This window comes from Mytilus galloprovincialis, chromosome 14 (genome assembly GCF_965363235.1).
Source record: "Mytilus galloprovincialis chromosome 14, xbMytGall1.hap1.1, whole genome shotgun sequence".
In the NCBI taxonomy this organism is placed as follows: Eukaryota; Metazoa; Mollusca; class Bivalvia; order Mytilida; family Mytilidae; genus Mytilus; species Mytilus galloprovincialis.
Genome location: NC_134851.1, coordinates 62,645,294 through 62,667,261, shown reverse-complemented (window position 1 = coordinate 62,667,261; position 21,968 = coordinate 62,645,294).

The window sequence follows — 21,968 nt, the reverse complement described above, 5'->3', positions numbered from 1 at the left end:
CGACTGTCGAGTTAGTCGACATGGATTTTCTTCTTGATGATGAATGTTACTTTATTCGGATGCGACTGTTCATCAAAAGATGTAAAGACAGATCTACCATAATCAAAGGCGCGAATGTCTTTTGAGTGATAAGGTTTTAAACTTTTATCTAGTAAGCATGTCCCATAGACTTATAAAAAAGAAGATGTGATATGATTGCCAATGAGACAACTGTCCACAAGATACCAAAATGACACAGAAATTAACAATAATAGGCCTTCAACAATGAGCAAAACCCATAGTCATCTATAAAAGGCCTCGACATGACAATGTAAAACAATTCAAGCTAGAAAACTAACGGCCTTATTTATATAAAAAAAAAAAGAAAAAAATATGTAACATATCAACAAACGACAACCACTGATTTACAGGCTCATACATACATACTGTGACGGGATAAACATGATAGAGGGATCCCAACCCCCTCACCTGGGACAGTGGTATAGCAGTACAACATAAGAACGAACAATAAAGCAAGTTGAAAAAGGCTTGTTTGTTTGCTATACATTTTGGTTCAACCATTAACACTTGCCCACATTCTTTGACAAACTGCAATCAATTCTTATATTCTATATACCTTAAATTACGTATATATGGATTTTATTTAGTCTATAAAATTAAAGGGATACATTCTTTTTTTTTTTTCTTAAAGTTTCTATGCTGCAATATTTCAGTAGGATTAATAAATAACTCATCTGTTATACATGATTTATCTATTTTGACGTTATTCAATCTACATAAAGTTAGAAATTAATGTCGCATTCGCTCTTTTTTATGCTTGGTTGTTGTGTGAGATGTGAGAGATCGAACAAGATCCCATTAGAGTTCGAGTAGTTTGTCAAAATTTGAATAAGATCACAACCTTTGTCCGACATTGTAAGAAAAGACGATCTAGTTCGGAGTTTTGAATTCGAATAAGTTTGGATTCGTTTTTGTGTATAAGAATGAAAAATGCCTCTCACAACACAGATGGGAAGAAAGTTTTAATATAGAAACTATTGACGAACAATGGAAAAATATTTATTCACTAGCTTTCAAATGATCTATAGAAAGCAAACTACAAACTTTCCAGTATAAACTATTACACAGAATAGTCTCACATAATTATTTTCTTGAAACATATAAACTTTCCTTAACTAATGAATGTGCCAGTTGTAAAGAAATAAAAACAACGGAGCATAAATTGTTTAAATGTACAGAAATAAAACAATTTTGGAGAGATTTTTCCAATTGGTGGTACATTTGTATTCAGTTTTTTTAGTAAAACTTATTTTGAATAAAGGCAGTGTCATTTTTGGCGTATTGAATTCTGGTAACTTAGATATAAGAAGATGTGGTGTTAGTGCCAATAAGACAACTCTCCATCCAAATTACAATTTATAAAAGTAAACCATCATAGGTCAAAGTACGGCCTTCAACACGTAGCCTTGACTCACACCACACAACCAGCTATATAAATCTAAGTTTTAAATTATTGTATTCTACAAGCAAAGTATTACATTAGTTATGTAAAGAACACACAATTAGACAGACTGTTCATATATGTGCAAGCTTTTCTTAAATTTTTGAAAAGACGTCTGGAGATATTAGAATATTTTCATATTTCTAAAGACAGGAGCACTGACTTTGAATGTAATTTTGGATTTTATCACTATATTACTCTTCTATAAATAACTGTCATTCAAGTTTGAGGTTTAGCTAACTATAAAACCAGCTATAACCCGTTGGTTACTTAGGAAAATGATTTTACCAAGTTAAGAACATAACAGTTGTTTATCACTCGTTCCGTTTATTGATATGGTATTAATTTCTCACTGATATTAATGAGAGATGGAAGTATCTGGTATATTGGTAGACTGAATTTTACGATGTCTCGTTAGGGATCTATGCATACACAAAATGTATTGAGTGCGACAATATACTAATGCATGGCCTTAACGTTGTTTTTTTTTTTTTTTTGCTCAACATGATATATAGTGCGCACAAGTTAATATTTTGTGTGCGTGATATGAAAATATTCTGGGCTTGAATTAATATTTTGTGTGCTAAATATTAACAAAGTGTGCACACAAATTATGTTAAATCTAAAGGTGGCAGTGCTGTCAGATATCCCCAGTGCAGAGAGATGCATTAGTCATAAACGGTTTTTTAAGGTTTCATTTTGACACGAGGTTAGATTACAGAAAAATTCTCTCACTTTTAGCAAAATCTCATCAATTATGTAAAGTTCTATAATTGACACCTCAAACGATATTCCGGAAGCTCCATTTGTAGATTTCGTTGCATTATTTAACAAAGAAACAGTTAGATCCCAATTGTAAAAAAAATGTCCGTCTTCGTCTTATAGAAAAATACATTAACGATATTTTGTGCCTTTGTCATTTGATCTTTTTGTGATAATTTTTCATATCATGCTACTCGCTTGGGATGGAAAAGTATTGTCAGAAACTAAGGAGGCACGTGGCGTTGCTTATGACATTGAAATCATAAAAGTTACAGATCAATTTTGAGTTTCTTCATAACGAAAGATAATTTCTAAAACAATTGATCCAGTCTTATACAAGGGATATCAAATCAAGATGTCGTAACAGTAAACAGCTTTAAAATTAAAACCAATGCCTCAGGGAGAAGCTCAGCCAGTAGTTGTTATTAATGACCTCACCTTTTAAAGAATATGCTGGTCCTAAAAATTATAAGATGAAAATTCCCTTCTGTATTATCACCACGAGTAGCTAGAAGGGTGTCGGACTAGGCCAGTCATTTTTTTTCCCACGCCAGACCATGCGCAATTAAGGAAAGATTGAATAGTTGACAGTTATGTGAAAATCCGTATATATAGAAAATGTCAGAAGTCTCTTCACGACAAATATCTTGATGTTTCTGCATTTCAATCCGCAATAAATCTGAGGACTTATACCTTGATTGTATTGGTTATCTAAGCATCATTTAGCTCAGGACCAACAACGGTATATAGCAGGCTCTTCTGCATGTTCTACGTTGTCCGTTACATCAACCAAAATGTAGTCCGCAGTAAGAAAGGGATAACAGAATTACTGGGACACTATTTCAGTATTTCGATGGTTAAATAAAGGTGGGGATTTTTCAGTTCGGCAGTTAAAGTTTAAGATAGTCCTGTTAGAATAAGATGCATTTGTGTAATATAACCAACTATGAAAGCTATTCACATACTAGCTAATATTAAATTATATGTTTTACAATTATTAATCAATATAATGAGAGATCAAAATAGATGCAAATTATACATAGTGATAACAATCTATGTTTTATTCAATGGGTATTGTTCATATGTATAAACAATACACTATTTATTACGATTGATAATTGACAATCAAAACGACAGGCTGCTTCATAGCTACACAAATTGCATAATGTCATAATAAAACTATATGCACCAAAGCCCCAATAAATTAAGGTTTAATTACACATGAACTCGTGTTGTTGTTTTACTGGAGATGACGTTTGTGTTTGTATACGCGCACCATGGATACCATTTCAAATTGTGAATTTATTCAATTCATCGTTTCAGAATCTAACGTATCCTGGGTAAGATTTTAAAAAATGTACATCAAAACGTCCTGATTGGTAAAAAAATATCATAAACAATGGAAATTTAACCAATGACGTGTCGTTATTTTCATTTTCATTTAACGGAGTTAATACTATTTATTTCTTCTAACAGTACAACTATTTTTGGCACTGTTGTGGTAAAATCCTGATTTTCCTGTTACATATTCCATCCCTTTTCATTTTGTATATTTTCTACATTTTCTACTTACTTTTTTTATCAGTCATCCACGTCCTACTATTTTTATCAGTTGTTTACAGTCACCGTTGCCTCAAACGCACGATCAGATTATAACCATTCTTATATTTTGAGCACATTAAGCCCCAACGCGTGTCCTATTCTACAAAAAGTATCTACTATTATAATACCGTTATGTCAAAACGTTGACCTAATTACATATAGGGCACGCGTTTGGACAAATTACTCACGGTCTACTCGATTATCTCAGCATCTACGCCTTACTCTAGATCAACTTGTGTTATACCTGATCATAACAAAGTACAAATCTTTTGGTATATATCAATATGTCTTATGTCGAATAATATGAAACATTGGAATAAAAAAGTTAGTTTATGCTTTACTGAATGTTAGATTGAACTATTACTCAAAACGAGAACATAAACTTAATAATCTTCAGGATGTGAATATGAGCGTATTGTCGTCGTTGGTGATTTTACTGACCATCATAACTATTACCACAAGTTTATATTATTTAATCTCATGTATTGAGCTGGTGATATAGAAAAAAATCCCGGTCCAATCTTAAATTCTACAAGTAGTTGTAGTACCTGTTCAACACATTCCGACTCCTTGCTCACTGGTAGTCATTTCCTAACCTTTTCATGTTTAAATACACAAAGTTTCCTAGCGAAACGAGACTTAATTGAAGCTGAGCTTAGCGACAGAGATATTTTGTTTTTTTATATTTTCTTTCCAGTTTGAAGAGATAAATTCAAACTTCAACTTGAAATTTTGTTCCATAAAAGGACAAACCCTTTGAAATATGCACAGTGACAATGACAGAAAAGGCATATTTTAAAATTCTGTCCAGGTACACCCATAAGGAAAAAATATTTGTTTTTAAACAAATTTATTAAAAAATATTTCCCATTCAAACAATCTCCAATCATTCATTCGAAAATTATTCAACACACGTGTATTAAATTTCCCAATTAAAATGCCGTTATGGAATTGTAAACGGGCATGCATGATAACATCGACTTTTGCTGAATATTTTATACATCTTGTTGATATTTATATCAGTAAAGAAAAGAACTACTTTCATATTCCTACAATACTTTGGCTTAATACGTAGAAGATGGCTTCTGGTCAAAAATTGTTTCTCTTAAGTATTGTTGCTCTGAAGACTTTAGGTAAGACTAACATTACTTAATTCTTTGTATTGCCTGAAGAATGAATTCTACATACATGTTTTCGAAATTCTGCGCTCCTGTTATTTCTTTTATAATGAAGAAAAAAATGTACAGAAGTTTTTTAGTTGAATTGAAAGGTTTTAGATGCCGGATTTAAAAACACTCTACTTTGAAGCTATTGTTGTTTTTTTTTTTTGTGTTTTTTTCATTATCAAATTGAAAGATTTTGTTGAGAACAGTATCAATTACGTTGTATATCAAAATATTTTTTAAATAAACATTGAATACGTTTTCACTGTTAGAGAGGTTTCATATGCGAGAACAACCTGTAAAATTTTACTGTATAAGTTTGAACCATGTACCTCCGAGAGAGAAAACCCCGAAAACTCGTTATTTTATCTTTGTAGATTATCGACATAAAAGTCAAAGCTACAGTTGTTATTGATATCAAATCCGAAATCTGAATTTTCATCAAAACAGAACAAAACAATTACAATTTACTGAGCTTACCATACCAGTCTCAGCAATGTCTTTATCAACTTTATTATTAATATTGTTATGATATTGTAATTATTGTATTTATTTATGTTGGCCTGATTTGTGTTGTGTGGCCTAATAGTTGTTTACAGAATAATCTTAAAACTGTGCAGTTTAGAAATCACTGGAACAATTACAGAATGATTGGAACATTCCAAAATGATCCTAATAAAAGATGCGTTATATAAACTTCTACATTTTACTAGAAACTTCTGTTGTAACTTTCTAGAATGTTCCATTATAGACTGTTCTAGAATCTTCCATGACAAATATATATATACAGACACTAAAGTTAAACTCTCACTCTTGGATTTGGACTTAGATATCGATAGACATTAATATTCATAGCCTTTGGATTGACACTTTTATTCTACAAACAACATCATACTGGATTGTGACCGTAATATTCAGATAGGATTCCGAAAGATATCCGGATACAGATAAAGATAAAAGATTGGACTCATATTTTGACAGTTAAGTTGACAGTAATATTTGTGTAATACTTCTTGTAAATTTTTGTATAATAAATATTGTTAAATTTTATTATTGATTTGTGTCTTTTGTTGGCTACAATTTAAAGGCGATTTCTGGCCGTAACAGAAATTGGGGGCTCGTCCGGGAGAACGAAAATATCTTATTCAAAATTTATTCAATATTTTTATTATTACTAGTCAACAAAATTCTACAAAATGGCATTTGATGCCGGTAAATTTTTGAAAACGCCAGACCTGGAGGGGTTTGATAATTTAAAGAAAGAGGAATTAGTGTTGCTTGCTAAACATCTGAAATTAGATTTTAAAGTATCTATGAGAAAACAAATTATAAAAAATTTGGTTATAGACAAATTAGTTGATGCAGAAATTTTAGGTGAAGAGGCTCTTGAACTTAAGGTCGAAAATATTGACGCTTTTAAATTAAAACAGCTTGAATTAGAACATAAACTTAAATTAAAAGAAATGGAAATGAAGGAGACGGAGAAAATAAAAGAACTTGAAATGAAGGAAAGGTTGGAAATGGATAAAAAAGAAAAAGAAGATGAATTTAAATTAAAAGAACTTGAAATGAGGGAAAGGCTAGAGATGGAGAAACTAAAACTTGAAATGGTCAAAGAAGAAAGCAACACTGAAGTCCAGTCGAAATCAGAATATTTTGATGCAGCAAAAAATATACGTTTGGTTCCCAAATTTTGTGAAAAAACAGTTGATAAATATTTTCCACAGTTTGAGAAAATTGCTCATAATTTGAATTGGCCAAAGCCATATTGGACTACAATGCTACAAAGTGTTTTTGAGGGTAAGGCCGCTGAAATATACTCAGCACTTCCATCAGAAAAAAGTTCCGATTATTACACGGTGAAACAGGAAGTTTTGAAAGGTTATGAGCTAGTACCAGAAGCATATAGACAGAAATTTAGATCTTATAAAAAGTTTGATTCGCAAACCTATGTGGAATTTGCTCGGGAAAAAGAAGATCTATTTGATAAATGGCTCACTTCATAGAAAACAGATAACAATTTTGATAACCTAAGACAATTGATGTTATTAGAAGAGTTCAAACAATGTGTTCATTTAGACTTAAAAACACATTTAGACGACAAAACTGTTGGGACAATACATGATGCAGCTGTAATTTCAGATAATTATACCCTTTCACATAAAAGAAGTTTCAAGGGTCAAAATGTTAATACTTCAAGTGGAAATTACAAAAATCAAAGTACTGAGCGTACTGATAGTAAGCCTGTTGCACAGAATAAGAGTCAGTCCAATTATGATATGTCTAGTCCAAAATTTGATACTTTTGAGAAGAAGTCACTGACTTGTGCTTATTGTAAGAAAATTGGTCACCTGACATCTGATTGTTTTAGACTCCAGAAAAAGAATGAACGAGATAATAAGCCGAAGTCCAGTGCTTGTACGACACCTTATATTTCCAGTACGTTGGAATATCCTGCGAGTCAGGCTTTTAAGTCCAGTTTCTGTGATTACATGGAGGAATATAAACCCTTTATGTCTGATGGGTTTATTTCTATTGTTGATGATACCACTCTTCAGCCTATTAACATTTTACGGGACACTGGAGCTTCTCAGTCTTTATTGTTAGAAGGTGTGTTGCCTTTGTCCGAGAAGACTTCTGTTGGTGCCTCCGTTTTGTTTTGTATAGATGTTCCTCTCCATCGTATTTATCTGAAGTCAGATTTGATCACTGGACCAGTTGTTGTGGGTGTTCGTCCTAATCTCCCTGTTGAGGGTGTTACATTATTGCTAGGAAATGATCTAGCTAGGAACAAAGTGGTTGCTGAACCAATTGTTACCAGTGAACCAGTGGTGGATGTTAAATCACCTGAAGATGATGCTGAATTGTATCCAGCTTGTGTTGTTACTAGGGCGATGGCTAGAAAACAACAAGATGAGAATTTGCAAGAAGACCAGTTTGATTACATTGACCTTTCTGACACTTTCCTAGCCGACATTGAAGGTCCTGGTAGCTCAGAAAAGGCCATAATAAGACCACCTAATGTTAACAAGAATGTAATTATGCCATGGCCAGACGTAAACAGCCATTCATTAAACAGAAGGAACCTTTTGGAAGAACAAAATAAAGACCCGGAGGTTCTTCAGCTCTGCAAGAGGGCTCAACCACAGGAGGAAGCAGAAAAAGTGGCTGAATGCTATTTCCATCAGGACGGCATTTTAATGAGGAAGTGGAGGCCTCCTGATGCTACCCCAGAAGAGGAATGGAGAGTGGTATACCAAGTGGTGGTGCCTAAAGTTTATAGACAAGAAATTATTGGTCTTGCCCATGACACCCCCTTGGCTGGACACTTAGGTATAAGAAAAACTTGCCTTAAGATCTTGCAGCATTTCTACTGGCCAAGACTTAGAAATGATGTTGCAGAATACTGCAAATCATGTCATATATGCCAGGTTGTTGGTAAGCCTAACCAGAAAATACCACCAGCACCACTTCTGCCTATTCCAGCCTTTGACGAACCTTTCAGCAGAGTTCTAATTGACTGCGTTGGACCTTTACCAAAAACCAAAACTTGAAATGCGTATTTATTGACGATCATGTGTACATCTACACGCTTTCCTGAGGCTATTCCGCTAAGAAATATCAAGACACTTACTATTGTCAAAGCACTAATCAAATTTTTCACATTAGTAGGACTTCCTAAGTCTATACAGTCCGACCAGGGATCAAATTTCATGTCAGGTTTATTTCAGCAAGTCGTGTACCAGTTAGGGATTGCTCAGTATAGATCAAGTGCGTACCATCCAGAATCTCAAGGTGCCTTAGAACGTTTTCATCAAACATTGAAGAACATGATTAGAACTTTTTGTTTTTTGTTGGGATGATGGAGTTCACTTTCTACTTTTTGCAGTCCGAGAGGCTGTTCAAGAATCCCTTGGATTTAGTCCCTTTGAGTTAGTATTTGGCCATACTGTAAGGGGACCGTTAAAATTGATTAAGGAAAAGTGGCTTACTGAACATACTGACTTGAATCTTTTAGACTATGTATCTAGATTTAAAGAAAAATTGAATACTGCTTGTCAAATTGCTCAGAAAAACTTAAAAAATGTACAGAACAAGATGAAAATATGGTATGATAAAGATGCCAGGGACAGAGTTTTTGAGCCTGGTGATAAGGTACTTGTATTTTTGCCAGTCCCTGGACATCCTTTACAGGCTAAATATTGTGGTCCTTATACAATAGAGAGTAAAATCAATGATTTGAATTATATTGTAAAAACTCCAGGTCGGCGTAAACAAAACAGAGTGTGTCATATTAATATGTTAAAACCATATTTTGAGCGTACTAATGAATGTGAGAGTAAACCAGTTGCCACTTTAGGCATGGTTAAATTTGAAAACAATCATGACAAACCAGATGTAATTGAACCACCTTTTAGTTCTAAAACTTTGGAAGAGACAGTTAGATTAAAAAATTCAGAAATTTTGTCAAATTTAAACTCAAAACTTGCACATCTGTCTTTCGAACGTAGAGAAGAAATAAAAACTTTGGTATTTTCTTTTAAAAATTTTTTTCCAGATGTGCCAAACAAAACCACTGCTGTTTGTCATGATGTTGATATAGGAGATGATTCTCCAATTAGGCAACATCCTTAGCGGCTCAATCCACTCAAACTTGAAGCTATGAGAAAAGAAATTAAATATATGCTTGAAAATGATATTATTGAGCCGAGTAACAGTGAATGGAGCTCTCCTTGTCTTCTTGTGCCAAAACCAGATAAAACCTTTCGTTTCGTGACTGATTTCAGAAAAGTAAATTCAGTCTCAAAATCTGATTCCTATCCGATTCCAAGGATAGACGATTGTATTGACAACATTGGTCAAGCAAAATTAGTGAGCAAATTTGATTTGTTGAAAGGTTATTGGCAAGTTCCATTGACACAGAGAGCTCGTGAAATATCAGCTTTTGTTACACCAGATGGCTTGTTTCAATATACTGTAATGCCATTTGGCATGAAAAGTGCACCAGCTACATTTCAAAGAATGATCAATAATGTTATAAAAGATTTAAACTGTTGTTATGCTTATATTGATGATCTAATTGTATGTAGTGATAGCTGGGAACAGCATTTAACACATTTGTATGATACTTTTGATAGATTGTCACAATCAAATTTGACTATTAATCTTGGTAAAAGTGCATTTTGTCAGGCCACTGTTGATTATTTAGGGCATACAGTTGGCCAAGGTCAAGTGAAACCTATTATGGCTAAAGTGGAAGCCATTTCCAAATTTCCTCCTCCTACAAATAGAAATACGCTTGTATATGCATATTTCGATAATCTTACCTCAAAAAACTGTTCGCTTCACTCCACTTGCCTAAAAAATTAAGTTTACGCCCCCCTAAACCTAAAATCCAAGATCCACCCGTGTTTAATGAACAATTCCGTAATTTACCTGAGTAAAGTGCCCTTTTTTCAAACTGAATTATAAGTAGTAGGACATAGCAAATTAATTTTATAGTAACTGGAATAGACTGGTTCCCTGTCCTCTATCTGTTTGGCTCGAGTGTAAATGTGGTCAATGAAATGTTGCTTCTTCCCCTGTTGTTTCCAAAGCTCGATTTAATGTTTTGTGTACTGCTTGTTTATTCGTCTTTTTTATTCTAGTCATTGTGCTGTCGGTTTTTCTTTGGTTTTTTAATGCCCCTTTAATACAAGTGTCTTATTCTCTTTTATGTCATATATTTTTCTGTCTTAATCTGAAAGAAATTGATTGGTTTATATATATTGTCTTACAGGACTGGTAATTGAAAATACATTTACAACACCCAATATTGAATACAAGCATTCCTTTGACATCGCTGATTTTTGGCAGCACGTTGTTAATATCAACAAAAATGGTCTCGATTTAAGTGGAATTTCGACGCTAACATTTAAGGTGAAGGCGTGTCATGATGCGTCAATTATTATGTCCAATTCAGACGATGGAAACTCCTCCAAGCCTATTTATGATTTTATAATTGGTGGCTGGTATAATCAAAAATCAGCTATTGGAAGACGGAATGACGATTCACTTACACCGGATAGCAAGCAAAGGGTCACATTCAACACTTCTGACATTTGTCAATGTGATGAATACCGACCATTCTGGATCAGTACCACCAACGGTGTTCTAATGATGGGAAAAGGACTTATCGTTGGTATAAATGTTATAGCTGAGTGGACCGACCTAAATCCATTTACAATACGAAGCATAGGAATATACACAAACTGGGGAACAATAGGAGAATGGAAGGTTCAAATAGGAGGTAATATTAAAATTAAGAATGTAAATGGGGAATGTGTCAAAGCGACAACAACCCGACCATAGAGCAAACAACAGCCGAAGGCCACCAATGGGTCTCCAATGTAACGATAACCCTTTTCTTTATTTCTTTATCGCTTCAATACAAGCGTTATTGTTTATCAGATACATGTATCCAATCCCAATAAACTTTAGAAAATAATTTGTAAATTGTGTTCTTTGAAGTCAATTGATTGTTTAGCATTGAACAACAGGGACAAGTTATGTTAAATTCGTCTTACAGAATATTGTATAATTTCAAAAAATTTAACACATATAACAACAGTGTGTCTATAATTTGTTATAAATGTTTTACTCCTATTTGACATTTTATCCTATAAATATGTGTGTAAGTGTGTTTAACACATCGTTGTCAATTTATGAAAGTTATGCTACTGTCATTCAAGTGGAGAGGTTAAGCTAGCTATGAAACATAGTTTAGTCTAACATTTTCTACGTGAGAAATTGTGTTCTTTGAAGTCAATTGATTGTTTAGCATTGAACAACAGGGACAAGTTATGTTAAATTCGTCTTACAAAATATTGTATAATTTCAAAAAATTAAACACATATAACAACAGTGTGTCTATAATTTGTTATAAATGTTTTACTCATATTTGACATTTTATCCTATAAATATGTGTGTAAGTGTGTTTAACACATCGCTGTCAATTTATGAAAGTTATGCTACTGTCATTCAAGTGAGAGGTTAAGCTAGCTATGAAACATGGTTTAGTCTAACATTTTCTACGTGAGAAAATGACTGTTCTAATATTAATCAAAGGTACCAGGATTATAATTGTTTACGCCAGACGCGCCTTTCGTCTACATAAGACTCATCAGTGACGCTCAGATCAAAATAGTAATAAATTCATACTAGTACAAAGTTGAAAAGCATTGAGGACCCAAAATTCCAAAATCTTGTGTACTAAGTCAGGAATATGACTGTTGTTATCCATTCGTTGATGTTTTGGATTTGTTATCTTGCCATTTGCTTAGGGACTTTGGAGTACGATATTTTTGTGATTTAATTTTTTACGATAAGAAAACAACTGCTGTAGTGAAATCCATATTAATATAAGTATGATCATTATTGTTGTTGCTTACTTATATCTGTTCGTAATTATTATATGAAAGATGACTTTTAAATATCGATAAATAGTAAAACAAGTATTTTAATTCTTAATCGGGAGACTTTAATGTTGGCGATCTCCGGTAACATTTCAATTATAGTGTAAGTGTCAAAGCAATTTAAACATGTCATTTGTACAAAAGTTTCAACTCCCTGAGGCAAAGTTGACTTTAGATGAATTTGGATATCGATTTTAGTTATTTTTATCATATAGCTCTACAACGGTTTCGGTATTTATACATCCTCGGATTTCAAATGTTTGCCTTTGAGCGTTCGTAAGGTTAATCCAGAAAAACGCTTCCTACTCATTGAAATTATTAAACGTGTTGTTGTCAATTTTTTGTAGATTTTCATACTTTATTGACCTGTGTTTATAAAGGCGTGGTCATATATTAGATATTTTAAATATGTTTTGCAGTTGTGAATAACCATTACGATGGTCGTTTCTCTCGATGTACAACAAACCATAAAGCAGTCCTGAACATTTTGATATCAAAGAAAAACACGTCATTGTTGGAATGTGCTGTCCTGTGTGATACGCTACTCACATGTATTGGCCTCAACTATCATAATCAAAGGTAGGTATTGTTCTTCTTCATCTATATCACGTGCAATACCAAAATTTGAAACAGTGGTAACATACAATTTAGGTGTAATACCACCAAATCATGGCACGTCACATCCGGTTGTATACGAAAGTAGGTCTAAAAAAAGATAGGTTATATTCTCCTTCATTGTCATTCCTCCGAATCATCTGAACAGCTGAAAAAAAGTATTGGTATTTTGTACTTTAGACATATATATCACGTGCAATACCAAAGTCTTAAAAAGTGGTTAGATAAACCACACTTCTTTACTTGAAAGAGTGTTGAGGATATGACACGAAAGAAAAAAGCTGTATGTAATTAGGTACTTCAGAAATATATATCACGTAAAATACCAAAATTCTCTAGTTAATGAAAAATTAAGCTTTTCAGTGATCAAAATGTGTGTTTGTTAACCAGCTATATATCCAATGAAATATTTCCAATAAAGTGTGTTGTTCAAATTATTGGATATTTTTTATGTTTTTTGTAAAAAGTCAAATAAACTCATCATAGATACCAGGATTAAAATTTATTTTATGCGCCAGACACGCGTTTTGTGAATAAAAGACTCGTCACTGACGCTCGAATCTAAATAACGATAAAAAGGCCAAATAATATACGAAGTGCATTGAGGACCACAAATTCCTTAACGTTTTGCCAAATACAGCTAAGGTAATTTACTCTTGAGATAGAAAAGCCTTAGATTTAAAAAAAAAGTCAACGTTTTGTAAAAAGTTAATTTGTAATCTTAACTATATAAATGATAATTCATGCCAACACAGAAGTGCTAACTACTAGTTTGGTGTTACCCTGGGGGAATAATGATTTGTCAAAAGTTTATGAAAATTAAATGAACCAAATTAATTTTAGTCAAGTGTTTGGTACCACCTTAAAGATAAACTCTGTAAAAGCTTATACTACCTCAAGATTATATTTTATTTATGATTTAATTTTTTGGCTTCAGCTGTGAACTGGTATCACTAAGCCCTGGAGTTATAAGAAATATCCCAAAGAAACAGGAAGACGGTTGGGAATTTCATTCAAAATGTTACAGATACAATGGTGCATGTCTTTGGTGTTACTTCTGATGATGTTTGTCTCCATCTAAGATTTTTGGGTTACATCTGATGAATGAAGTCGACAAGGATTTTCTTCTGGATATAGAATGTTACTTTATTCGAGTGCATCTATTTGTCAGTCGACAAGGATTTTCTTCTGGATGATGATGCTACCTTTTTCGAGTGCGTCTGTTTGTCACTCGACATGGATTTTCTGTAAAGGATATAAGCCGATAAGAGTCCATTCTGTTCAATATTTCATAGAATGGACTGTTAGAGGCTTATATCTTACTTAAAACATTGTCAAAAATTTGATAAAATGCAAGCAAATAAAAATTTTGTTAACATTTTTTTTAACTAGTGTGAAAATTGTTATGTGAATAAGATTTTCTGTTCATAAAAAGTTATCCTACATGTTAGCCACTTTAAACATTAGCTTAACTCAAATCAATAGACAATAACAAGTACAGCTGAAGGTAAACATTGTTAACATGTTTTGCTACATGAAGATTAAGACTGGGTATGCGTATCACGATTTTGCGCAAGAACAACTCTAAATATTTTCAATGAATACTTTTCCATGCATTTCGTTATTCAAAATTGAAAAAGACGCTGAAAGTATATTCTAAATGCAAACAGGGTGTTGTTTATATTGTCTTGTCCTTAAATAGCGGCGTGATCTATCTAGCGCTTGAAGCATTACTTTATTTGTTGTTGTTTTTTTCATTTTAATTGAAGATTAAAACGATACTAGGAAGACTAATAGCAACACCACAGGTCAATTTTGATAACCGACTACGGAAAAGGATAAATCTTATGTTAGTGTTAAAATCAATTTGAAAGTATGTTTTTTTCTCAAAAGATCATTTTGATGAGTGACAAAATTATTGTATAGGAAGGTGACTTTAATAAAAATGTTTTTTTGTAATTATCATTTGTGTTTTGGTTGTTGTTGTTTTTCACATTTTGAAATTAATTGGTGGAATTGATAGGTTTTATTTTCAGTGATTCGACTATCATTTACCTGTAAGAATCAATTATGCTTCCTTTAGCTGTCCAATATTTCTTAGAAAGTAGAGGACTTTTCTTGAAAATATTGGACAGTTGAAGGTAGCATAATTTTTTTCTAACAAGTAAACGATAGTCCAATCACTGAAATAAAGAACTGGTTCAACAATAGAATGGCGTCACAACAATGTTTTATTATTGATGTTGAATGTAACTATATTCGAGTGAGACTGTCTGTCAGTCGATATGGATTGTATTATTAGTATGTGTAATATAATTATGTGACTCTTATTTTGATGTATATTTCTATGTTGTACATAAATATGTCATTTCTTTCATGCAATCTGCCTTATTTTACAATAAGCAAATTTTAAAATGAAATATCAGTATCTTTTACATCTTTGTATATATATATTTATATTTATTGAGAGTCTATCTAAAAATGAGGGTACTTTATTTTAAAAACGAGGGTACTTTTTATATGGCCTTCCAAATACCGTTTCGATCCCTAACATCACTGAAGAGACATCTATTGTCGAAATCCGGATCTGGTGTACTAAAAAAATAATGACACCGTATGTTTGTGGCATAACATCGTGGCCACAAGTTAATTGTTTTTTTCTGTTTAGTATTAAATTTATATTAAGATCCATTTTGTTACATCTTGTGATCAATTTTATTTGCAATCGCCAATGGCAGTCAGCAGGGTTAAAGACCATCAGTTGTTCGACCTGTTAGTCAAATGCGTTTTGTTTAAATATACTTTTTTCACTTTTTCGGTCTTTTGGAAAATGTTGCTTGTGTTGTTTTCAGACCCTTCTACAACGAAATTTGTTTTACATGCACACGTATAAAAGTTGCGGTTTTTATCCAACGCAATCATAGGTTTGAACGTAGTTTTCAATTTAGACTCGTTTATATTTATATTTATTGTATATGCTGCTAGACGCATCTTTAGGTACCTAGTTTTCAAGCCCTCCTCCCGTTGTGAAGGGGTAGTTTCTAGATAACTAAAAATACGTATGTCGAATATCACCATTTCAAAAGCAAAATTAAACCAATTTGTTGAATTAAGCATCTTTAACTGGAGTTAAACTAAGTCTTATAAAAACCCTTTATATCCCGATTTTTTTCGTGTATGATTTTTGTTATATCAATTCCTTACCAATGATTAAATCTTTAACAGAGAGATACCAGTCAGGAATTACCAACGACTGAAACAAGTATTTTGATATTTTGAAAATCTTTATGTCTATGCTTCGTAAACATTTACCCTTAAATTTTAATTCAAATTTATGAACACAGGAGCCTATAATTCGGTGGTTGTCGTTTGTGTATGTGTAACATATTTGTTTTTCGTTCCTTTGTTTGTTCATAGGCCGTTAGTTTCTCGTTTGAATAGTTTTACATTGTCATTTCTGGGACTTTTATAGCTGACTATGCGGTATGGGCTTTGTTCATTGTTCAAGGCAGTACGGTGACCTATAGTTGTCAATTTTTGTGTCATTCGGTCTCTTGTTGATAGTTGTCTCATTAGCAATCATACCCCATCTTCTTGTTTATAGTTAAATTGTGGGTTTAAATTATATCATTCCACAATTGTTTTGCATTTATTTGTTATTCATTTATTCTGTTAATCATCAACATCAAACTAACTATATTAAATTTTTTGAGTGTCGCACTCGATGTTAATTAAATTGGTCTTGTGACACCTAACATTCCAACATAAATGACCATGGTACTAAGAGTATATTCTTTGATGGTTAAGATGAAGATAAATTTGTGTATATTTTCTTTAATCATAACCCCCCCTCCAAGATATACCATGTTGCCTGATAGGTCCCGACACTATTTCAGTATTTCGACAGTTAAACGTTTAGATTGTCCAGTTCGGCTGTTAAAGATTTAAATAGTCCTGTTATATCAAAATGCATAATTATATCATCTATGAAAATTATTCACATACTAGCTAATATTAAATAATTATTTTTAAATGATTCATCAAAAGATATAAAAAGTTATCAAAGGTATCAGGATTATAATTTAGTACGTCAGACGCGCGTTTCGTCTTTATAAGACTCATCAGTGACGTTCAGATAAAAAATAATAAAAGCCAAACAAGTACGAAGTTCAAGAACATTGAGGACCCAAAATTCCCAAAAGTTGTGCCAAATACGGCTAAGGTAATACCATCAGGGACGAAACGTCCACCAGCAGTGGCATAGACAGTTTTGTCATTATCAAAGGCCCGAATGTCAATTCTTTATTACAGTGTTTAACTTTGATCTAGTAAGCATGTCCTCTAGACTTGTGTGTTTACTATACATAACCATTGGTTCAACAATAAAGACTTGCCCACATTCTTCAACAAACTGCAATCAATTCTTACATTTCATATACCTTATTTTACGTATATATGGATTATATAAAATCAACAAATTTAAAGGAATATATTTTTTTCTTAAACTTTCTATGCTGCAATATTTTAGTAGGATTAATAAATAACGCATCTGTTATACATGTTTCACCTATTTTGACGTTATTCTATATAGTTAGAAATAAATCTCCGCATTCGCTTTTTTTATGATTGGTTGTTGTGTGAGAGATCAACAAGATCCCATTAGAGTTCGAGTAGTTTAGTCAAAATTTGAATAAGATTACAACCTTTATCTGACGTAGTGAGCATAAAAGACGAGCAAGTTCGGAGTTTGAATTCTAATGAGTGGATTCGTTTTTGAGCATGAGAATGAAAAAATGCCTATCAGTAAATTATTTGCTTAAGATGTATATTCACTTTTTATCGGATCGGGGGAGTGTTTCTCCTATTTCACAACACAGATAGAAGAACATTTAAATATAGAAATTAGTAACGAGAAATGGAAAAAAAAAGTTATTCTATAAAAAGCAAACTACAGCTTTCCAATATTAACTTTTACACAGAATAGTCTCACATACATGTAATTACCTTCTTCAAAAATATCAACTTTCTTTCACTAATGAATGTGCCAGTTGTAAAGAAATAAAAACTACAGAGCATATTTTTTTTTTAATTTACAGAATAAACAATTTTGGAGAGATTTTTCCAATTGATGGTATATTTGTATTTAGTTTTTGGAGCAAATCTTTTTTTAAATAAAGGCAGTGTCATTTTTGGCGTATTGAATTCTGATAACTTAGATATTGGAAGATGTGGTGTTAATACCAATGAGACAACTCTCCATCCAAATTACAATTTATAAAAGTAAACCATTATAGGTCAAAGTATGGCCTTCAACACGGAGCCTTGTCTCACACCGAGCAACAAGCTATATAAATCTAAGTTTTAAATTATTGTATTCTACAAGCAAATTATTACATTAATTATGTAAAGAACACACAATAAATTCTTGAAAAGAAGTCTGGAGATATTAGAATATTTTCATATTTCTAAAGACAAACACTTTTGTCATTTGTCAACAGATGGGGGAGATTTATGGAAGCTATTTAATTAAATTTATTTTTTAATATGGTTAGTTTATAATGTATTCTATTAAAAGTATTCCTAAGACGTATCATATACTGAGTATTTACACCACTAAGTTTTACTTTGTCTTATTAGCATAAAATCAATAGTATAACAATGCCAGATACATGTCATATCTTTCACTTATGTCTTGTAAAAATATATGTATGCACTATAGTTCGAACACAAAAAAGATCAATAAAAAATAAAAATAAAGTTTGGACGTTATAATAACCCCTAACTAAAATTTGATAGATTTTACTTTTTTCATGATCCAGAATGCCATATGTTGTAAATATTTGACCTTGAGTTACATAACGTCTGTAAATTGTGATAATGTTCATTGTTGATGTTCAGTAATGGATTGAAAACACATTTGCCAGAAGAAAACAATATTTTATTTCATCTGATGTTTCATGATATATATGATTTCATCACTACATTGCACTTCTATAAATAACTGTTATTCAAGTTTGAAATTTAGCTAACTATAAAAAAAAAGTAAAATCACAAAAATACTGACCTCAGAGGAGAATAAATATGTCCCAGGTTAGGGGGAGGGTTGGGATCCCGCTAACATGTTTAACCCCGCCACATTATTTGTGTATGTGCCTGTCCCAAGTCAGGAGCCTGTAATTCAGTGGTTGTCGTTTGTTTATGTGTTACATATTTGTTTTTCGTTCATTTTTTTTTTACATAAATAAGGCCGTTAGTTTTCTCGTATGAATTGTTTTACATTGTCTTATCGGGGCCTTTTATAGCTGACCATGCGGTATGGGCTTTGCTCATTGTTGAAGGCCGTACGATGATCTATAGTTGTTAATGTCTGTGTTTTGTGGATAGTTGTGTCATTGGCAATCATACCACATATTCTTTTTTATATGGAAAGTCCCAAATCACATTGCAAAATCAACTAACAAAACACATCAAAAACGTATGGGCAAGAACTGTCATATTCCTGACTTGGTACAGGCATTTTCAAATGTAGAAAATGGTGGATTAAACCTGGTTTTATAGCGCTATCCCTCTCACTTTGATGACAGTCTCATCAAATTCCGTTATATTTACAATGATGCGTTAACTAAACAGACACAATAAATAAAATAGTCAAAATATGGGTACAGCAGTAATCATCGTGTAACAATTTTAAAAGGAACAATTTAACTGAACACAAAAACATGTATCTACAAACACATTCATTGATTCGCGTGTCTGACGTCAGAAAATTTTATACGTCACATGTCTTTGTCGTTCAATGTACATACAAACAATTTTAAGATTTCACATAGGCAATGTTAGCATACAGGGTTAAAAAATCAAAAGTATGTTAGAATAAATTTCAGAAATAGACCAAGATATTAAATAGTCCAAAAGTTATATAGAATTTATAAGAATCCACGAATAGTTAATTCCCTACGCGATTGAATGATTTTGACGTCTGTGGTTCAAAGTATTTTGTAATTCATGATAGAAATATATCATAATGACATAAAATAAAGCAATTTCATACTTACAGGATCTTTTAAAGTACTGGGTCACGTTATAAGAACAAAAGAAATACAAAAAGTTGTATATACAAAACACACCAGCAAAAAATGAAAGACAATAAAAACACATTGACGGGATGTATAAGTACCGAGCCACGCCAAATGAATATCGCATAAAACAATCCAACAGTAAAAGTAATATTGATAATAGAACAAAGACAAATGAAAGAACAATAAAACACGTTGTTAAAATGATAAACAACATCAGTACGCAGAATCTATACATCAAGACCATCATGTATTATTTGTGAAGTTGATACGGAATATTTATCAACAAGGTCTTGGTACCTTCCGATGAACTTTTTTAGAAAAACGACGAGACGTTCTTTGACATACCCCTGGTTAACCAACTTTCTACTCAGACACTGATGACCTTTTACAAAGTCTGAGTAGGAGCTGCAAGCTCTTGAATATCGAATAAGTTCGGCAATGTATATACCATATGCAGGTGAAGTTGGTATATTGCTACTTAGTTTGGAGAAATTTATAATTTCAAAACTAAAATCGTCTCGTTTGTCATATTCGAGATATAAGTCTAAAAATGAGGCGGGGAAGCCGTGTCTGTTGTTTCTTTAATTTCTAGTTCTGAGGGATACAGTGTGTATATTAATGGAACCCAATCAGAAAAGTTCGGATTGTTTATGGAAAGATTATCAATTATAACCAGTTATAACCCGTTGCTTACTTAGGAAAATGATTGTACCAAGTTAAGAACATAACAGTTGTTTATCACTCGTTACGTTTATTGATATGGTATTAATTTCTCACTGATATTAATGAAAGATGGAAGTATCTGGTATATTGGTAGAATGAACTTTACGATGCCTCGTTAGGGATCTATGCATACACAACATATATTGAGTGCGACAATATACTACTGCATGGTCTTAATATTTCATTTTTGTTTTGCTCAATATGATATATAGTGCGCACAAGTTAATATTTTGTGTGCGTGATATGAAAATATTTTGAGCTTCAACTAATAGTTAGTGTGCTAAACATAAACATATTGTGCGCACAAATTCTGTGAAATCTAGATGTGGCAGTGCTGTCAAAGGTCTACAGTGCAGAGAGATTCATCAGTCTTCAACGATTTTATAAGGTTTCATTTTGACACGAGGCTAAATTTCAAGAAAATTGTCTCCCTTTTCGCAAAATAACATCAATAATGTAAAGTATAATTGACACCTGACACATATTGCGGTAGCTCCATTTGTAGATTTCGTTGCATTATTTAACAAAGAAATAGTTAGATCCCAATTGTAAAAAAAAATGTCCGTCTTCGTCTTATAGAAAAATACATTATAGCTAGATAAAAAAATCGACATTTTATACTCATTTATATCATTAAAAGTACAGATCAATTTTGAGAATCTTTTTGACAAAAAATTGTTGATTATTTTTTGTTTCATTTCTAATAATTTCTGAATCAATTGATCCGGTCTTATAAAAAGGATATCAAATCTAGTTTCGTGACAGTAAGCCGCTTTAATTCGATTGGCAGATGTTTGTAATCTTTGCATCCTTCAACGAATATTCTGGCCCCAAATATGAAAACAAGAGAACTCCCTTTTGGATAAGTATCCACATACCACCATATTTTAGTAGATGTAGCATTTTAGCAAACGCAGTATCATCAAGACACTAGCTTATAAAATGTAGCAATACCTTATTATATGACCCAAGTTAAAAAAAAGTGTCAGGAAAAAAACATAAAGAAAATCAGCTGCATCAACTGTTTTCTCACTATTTTACACTTCTATAAATAACTGTTTATATTCAA